Source organism: Micropterus dolomieu, linkage group LG23, assembly GCF_021292245.1.
Source record: "Micropterus dolomieu isolate WLL.071019.BEF.003 ecotype Adirondacks linkage group LG23, ASM2129224v1, whole genome shotgun sequence".
NCBI classification, from domain to species: domain Eukaryota; kingdom Metazoa; phylum Chordata; class Actinopteri; order Centrarchiformes; family Centrarchidae; genus Micropterus; species Micropterus dolomieu.
The window spans coordinates 18,974,446-18,981,579 of NC_060172.1; positions in this window are offsets into that span (position 1 = coordinate 18,974,446).

A 7,134-nucleotide genomic window follows, 5' to 3' on the forward strand; every position below is an offset into this window, starting at 1 on the left:
AATAATCCAGGCGTGATGAGATGAAGGCGTGTAAAATGGTCTCGGTGTCCTTAAAAGTTAACATAGATTGAATTTTTGCTATATTTCTAAGTTGATAAAAACATGAAATTTAAATTACTATCAAACCAAACACCAAGGTTCTTTGCCACAGGCTTAATGTGATTTACTAGGGAACCAGCAGATGGCAGTATTTGTTTTGCCATCTGCTGGGACCCAATGACCAGGATTTCTGTTTTGTCTGAGTTCAGCTGGAGGAAATTATTTGACATCCATTTTTTAACTTCACAAAGGCAGTTGTTAAGTGAACTCAGCATTCCAGGGTCTGTGGATCTGACGGGCAAGTATATTTGCGTGTCATCAGCCTAAATATGAAAAGAAATGCCATGTTTATGGATAATATGTCCAAGGGGAAGCAGATACAAGGAAAACAAAATGGGTCCTTAGACAGACCCCTGAGGCACACCATATTTAACTGGACAGAACGAAGAGACATAGTTGTTACAGACACGCAAAACTTCCTATTTGACAGGTAGGATGAAAACCATTCTAGGGCAGTACCAGAGATCCCCACCCAGTGCCTCAGTCTGTCTAACATGATGTTGTGATCAATTGTGTCAAAAGCAGCACTAAGGTCCAGGAGTACCAGCACTAAGCACATACCTTCATCAGCAGACATTAAAAGGTCATTGGTGACTTTAAGCAGGGCATTCTCAGTGCTGTGGTACTTCCTGAAACCAGATTGAAACTTTTCAGATATTTTGTTATTTTCAAGTACAGTGAGCAGCTGTTTGGACACAATTCTTTCTAGAATCTTTGCAATAAAAGGCAGTTTTGAAATTGGTCTAAAATTATGTGGGAGGGAGGGATCTAAACCAGGTTTCTTTAAAAGTGGGTTCACGCAAGCCGTTTTAAAATAATCAGGGACACAACCAGTAGATGGGGAGCTGTTGAAAACAGAGATCAAATGGGGCCCAACAGAATCCATTACTTTCAGTAAAAACTTTGTAGGTATTACATCAAGTGGGCTGGAGGACACTCTCATTTGTGATACTGTTTTAAAAGCTCAGACTAGTCGATGGGATAAAACTGGTTAAAACTCTCTTGTTGCTGGTAAGGAACCTCTGAGTAAGAGGCCGCGGGGGTAATAGAGGCTCTGATTGACACCACCTTATTGGTAAAATAAGATAAAAACAATTCACAGTCATCATTACTTCCAGCTGAGGCACAAGGAGGGGTTGGGTTTACCAGCTGATCCACAGTCTTCACAGTTCAGAAAAATAGTGTGTTCTCGCATCCTTAACCATGTTATTGTAGTTAATTAATAAATCCTTCAGACTGAGGTAATGGACTTGGAGACTGGATTTTTTCTGCTTTCCTGCATTCCCTTTTGAGGCTGCGAATGCTGTCATTTATCCAGGGTTGCTTACTAGCTTTAGACGTAGGCCTAACCTTTAGAGGAGCAGTAATATTTAGTGACGACAAGCAGATATGATTGAAGTGATCGACCAGATTGTTGGTGTTGGAATCAGACAGGTTGGCTTTGACTCTGAAAGAATGTGCAAAACTTTGAAACGCTTTGTTCATTAAAGATGCGAGAACACACGGAGCTTGGTGAGGCGGCATGAGTAACAGGCGAATCGCAGCTAAAAACAATACATCTGTGGTCAGATATGGTCATGTCCACTAATTCCACAGAGGAAATGCTGACACCCAGGGTAAAAACCAAGTCCAGTGTATGAACACGGTTGGGTTTGCCCTTTGACATGTTGTTTGATGTTAAAAGAAGTGGCCATATTTAAAAAGTCATTTCATATTCATCACAATGTACTTCATGACATTTTAAATTTTTCCTATACACGCTCACTAGCCCACCACCACGACCACTGACCCTCGGTTGACTAAAACAATCATATTGAGGCGGACACAGTTCAGCTAGCTGGCTATAAAATAAAAATAAAATCTAGATTTGCAGACAAGATAAAATCATTTAAGATAAAAGTCTTACTTGACAGAGATCTCACATTGAAGAGAGCCATTTTAAATTTGTTTGTTCTAGGTGCTGGAGTTGGTGCAGTTGTCCTAATCCTTAAGAGATTACTATTATTTCTGTGTGGGATGTGCACGTTTCGGTTTACTGGTCTATACGTGATGACAGGAATAGAAGTCTTTGGAACAATGCTGGGAGCAGACGGCTTTACATGCCAGCAGGTGGAGACAGTTGTTTGTGGCAGTGAGGCAGAGATCTGTTCAGTGAGCGGTGGTGAGTCCAGGTGTGCTGCATGAATGATTAGTCATTCACGTAAGTCATGTGTGGACCGCACCACATTCTGTATGTGAGCAGCTAACATTTCTGAGCCCCGTTTGTTTGGGTGAAGTCCGTCTGTCTTAAAAAGAGACATTCTTTGCCAGAAACTATTAAAATTATCCACATAACACACACGGTGAGCCCTGCAGGCGGACTGGAGCCAGTCGTGGAGGCCAAGGAGTCTACTGAAGCGGCCAGCACCGCGACCAACTGTGGGAATGGGACCAGAGATAAAAACGGACTTTCCACACTGCTTTAAAAAGTTAAAAAGATGGTTAAAATCTGATTTTCAGACTGCTGAAGAGCTGTGTCATTTGTTCCGACATGGACTATCACTCTTGTGATGGAGGACGGGAGCGACGGCATCAGGTCCTGGAGTTTTTTAAAATGTCAGCTGTGGTGGAACCGGGAAATCAGTGAGTGGTAGCGTTAAAGAAATGGATGTTTCTGGTTATGGAGTCACCAATTATTAGTGTGGTTGTGGAGAAAAGAGGACGAGGAGATGCCGGTTGTGTGGTTCCAGAGCAGGACTGAGCAGAATCTGCTTCAACACTGCGTGTGGACTGAGGATGGAGTATGTGAGCTGCCGAGTGTTGTGTTGGAGTAGCAGTAACATACCTGAGAGAAGGGCTACCCGACGGTGCAGGGTTGTGACGGCCTCCGGAGCGTCTGAGTACAGCCTCCTTCAGGATCCTACGTCGGGAAGCGGAGGTTTTTTAACATTGTGGCCCAGCGCAGGAGATGTAGCCGGTGGAGGAGATGCAACAGTGTCGGCAGGCACTGACCGCCGAAAGAGATCCGTATCAGGGAGACTCGAAGCCGCAGGTGTATCCGCTGGTTGGACCGGAGTGTCGTCAGACAGGGCTGCATAGCGGTTGGAGAGGCCGATGTGTGGAGGAGAGGCAGCCCCATCCGAGCATCTCTTGCAGTCATGGACCACCACTTCAGCCCAGGTTGACTGATGTTTCGGAGTCGAGCAGGATGAAAGCCTGGGAAGGCTAGAGGGGTCCCATAACACGGTGTCCTGGATGTTAGCGGTTGCGCTAAGTGAAACAATCTGTTTGGCTTGTACTGAAGCCGCATCCATAAAGCCAGTCAGCAGGGAATCTTTCTCTTTGAGTTCCTCTGAAAGTCGTTGGATGTCTTCCATAAGGTCAGCAATCTTCTTGTTCGCTTTCTTAAGGAGTGTGCAGTCCTCATGGGGCAGAGTTATCTCGGCTAGCATAGTCACCGGACCTTTGTTGTGGTCAGTATCGTTGATCGCGTTTTTACATCATCTAGCTTAAAATCCATGTCGGATGACTAAAATCCTTAACCCACGTAAAACTTAAGTTAAAAACTTAAGTTAAATAAAAAGGATATAAAAAATGTAACGAAAAAGAGTGGATTAAAACTGGATAAGAGTCCGGTTTAAGACGGAGCTTCCGACAGGTAGCTACAGACGCCAACGCATGCGCAGAGTGCAGATTACGTTGGCAATATTCCAGGTTTGTGTTCAATTTGTCAGTGTCAATGTATTTCAGTGTCTGTCAGCGCAACCCCAAAGCTGCTCTGATAAGCTGCAGAGCAGCAGAGGCTCCATCATCAGAGGTGGTTTTTATATCACGTCCACACTTAGGCTGTTTCCATATCTTCTCTCTGCTGTGAGTCTGCAATTCAATCAGTCAATTGTTTTTTTTTCATAATGCGCCATTCATACGCTATTATAATAGCAAGCGCACCTGGCTTTGAAAGGGAGATGACACTGATTGGTGTATTGCATGTTATGCCCTACACACCCATGACTTATTCACAGACTAAGTACAACTCTTTTGAACCACGCGCTCGACGCCAACACAATTGTTTCTGCCGTCAAACTAGCAAAATTGGAGTTGGACACGCCCCAAACGCAACTGCGCTTCACGCTGTGAAGGTGTTTATAAAGATTTGCCCCTTTGCCATTTTTCATCTGTGACGCACTGGCATTTGGGTTCTCCATCATGATAATACGCACGCTCACAGAGGGGATTCAGTCTAATGCGCAACTACCTGGTGTTTTATTAAAACTAACAAAAGCTGGTTGCTGTTTTGAAACAGTGGAGTAGATCATATTTTATCACGTTCTCTTTTTTTGGCTTTATGTTCATTGCGTTTACATTTATTCATTTAGCTGACGCTTTTATCCAAAGCGACTTGCAGCTGCTATTCATGTCAGAGGTCGCACGCTCAGGGACACATTGGTGTCATGTTTCCATAAAGCAGCTGTTTTATTTGCAAATTTGATTAAACCTGGGCAATAGTAATTAATAATAAAATATGATATGGCTCTTTAGTCTTATTGGCTTGCATCTGCCATCAAGGCTAGTTTTGAAAATCACATCACATAAGGTATGGACGGCTAGAAGCTTCAGACACAATTATAATAATATAATATTCTGTGGCTACAAAGGTGCAAAACCCCTTTTTTTACTCAGAAATTTGTTCAAATGTCGGCAGTCTTGAGTAGACATAAAACTAACTAGATCATATCAGGTGTGATGAGTCTTTAAACACAGCAGGATGAACTCAGTGGATCTGTTTTCTTAAGTGGCTCCAGGTGATCACAGCTGAGGGAGGTGCAGGGCGACACCTGCTGGTCATTTTCTGTAAATCCTTTTCGTGTGCTTGCTGTTGTTCGGTGCCATCGATCTTTGTAATATTGAGAGCACTTTACTGTTCACAGCATTTACTAAAATAAGCCTTGATCTGTAATGCTAAATAACAGAAATACCTTTGTTTAATTCATCACAAACATGCTCCAAACTGATCATACAGTTGAATCGCTACCTCTCATAAACTGTTAATCTCTTAATCATGAAGGCGGATTTATTGCATTATTTAATTAGTTTTCACTAATAAACTGTCATCTAAGTGTATATTTTTGTGGAGACATTACATTGTCTTAAGGCAAAGAGGGAGAACCACCGCAGGAATGGAAATTCTTTGGGAGAACCTTAATTTTAAAAAGTAGCCTTAAGTACAAAGATAAGTGATGGAGCACACTATCCAATCAGAAGCAAGTGGTTGATATAGTCCCACCCACCAATGAAAGGAAATATTGAGTAATAAATTCGTATTTTTGTTTTGATTAAAAAAAACAGTGGTTGGTGCCTTTGTTAATTATACCAAAAAACAAACGGTTAAAACGTACCTTGGTCCAAATAATGGTCCGATTTTGGTTTTATGAAATTCCTATTTTCATTTTCCGTTTGAAGATACACGTTAAGAAAAGAAAGACCGGTGAGCCAGGTGACCCGGAAGAGTATAGATATTAAAATAAAAGCCAAGCTTTTAGAACGGCTGGATCTGTAGCATTATGCAGCACTAACGTTATACCAGGGTGACGTTAGATGAAAATAAATAAATAAACCTGGAGAACCAAGAGAAATACGTTAGCAACAGCAGTTGATTGCATGCACTATAATATTGTGCTTTTATTCATGTAAACAGCAAAAGGCACGTTTTTTTAAGCGCATTGTTTGGTGCAGTACAGTTGGTAGGCTAATATAGGTTAACCTAAGAAATGATTGTGTGTGTAGAGTTGTTACTGTCAGCGCTATATTTTTAATATTAAATAAATATTTAATATGGTTTCCACCGTAATGAACCAAGCTGTTTCCCCTTTCTACCAGCAGGTGACAGGATTTAAGTGAAGGCCTGTACTGTCTTTATTAAATGTTTTGAATCCAGATTACTGATATAGATGGATTTATTGTTGTTCATTTCATTTGTTTTTTGATATTTGTTTTATTTGCAGCCTAGTTATCATCTTCATCATTCACCCTCAGCCCAGAGTTAAACCTGTATGCCATTCTGCTCTAACCTGGTTTTAACACTGCTGTCAGCTGAATGAAGATGGTAACTAGGTTAAAAATTAATCCTTAAAAATGAAAAAACAAATGAAATGAAGAACAATAAATACACCTGTATCAGTAACCTGAGTTTAAAACAGTTAAAGACACAAACCGGACATTCATTTAAATACTGCCACCTGCTGGTAGAAAGGCCAAACAGATCTGTTACTATGGAAACCACATTAAATATGAATTTAATATTAAATATAGTGCTAACAGTAACAACTCTGCACACACAATAATTACCTAGGTTAAACTACCAACTGTGTTGCACCAAACAATACGTACATTAAACGTGACTCTTTCTGTTTACATGAAAAAATGCACAATATTATATATTGCATAATCAGCTACTGTTGCTAACATATTTCTCTCGGTCCAGGTTTATTGATTGATTTGAATCAGCGGCAGACGCCGTAGCATCTCTAGGTAGATCAGTGGCGACCTAACGTACACAATCAGCGGCAGATGCCGTAGCATCGTAACGATTGCAACCAGAAATCCCACACAAACAACGACAGGTGCCTGGGTGAATCTGCGGCATGTCGGTTTTACCAGAAATATCACCTAAACGGCGAAAGGTGCAGTGGCAAATCAGGAAAAATCGGTGGCATTTTAGACTGCCACCGGAAATGCCGCAGATAACCGAGGCCGATGCCGCGGCATCTCAAGCTGCCACCGGAAATGCCACTGGTAGCTGCTGATGCCACTATTTGAGTCAGCTGTCTCTCTAAAATCTGTGGCATCTGACACCACGGTAAAGGGGGACATGAGGGTATATATAGCACTTGATCATCAAGCAACACTTTGCTGAGAGGTGAAAAGGGGATTTATAAATGATTAATGAAGCGTAATGCATTTGTAACTTGTAACGGTCATAGACCAAGGCTGGGCCACTCTGAGCTGTGAAGGGCCCCCAGTACAGTTTGACAGTGCAAGTGCAGCTGCACTGTCTGT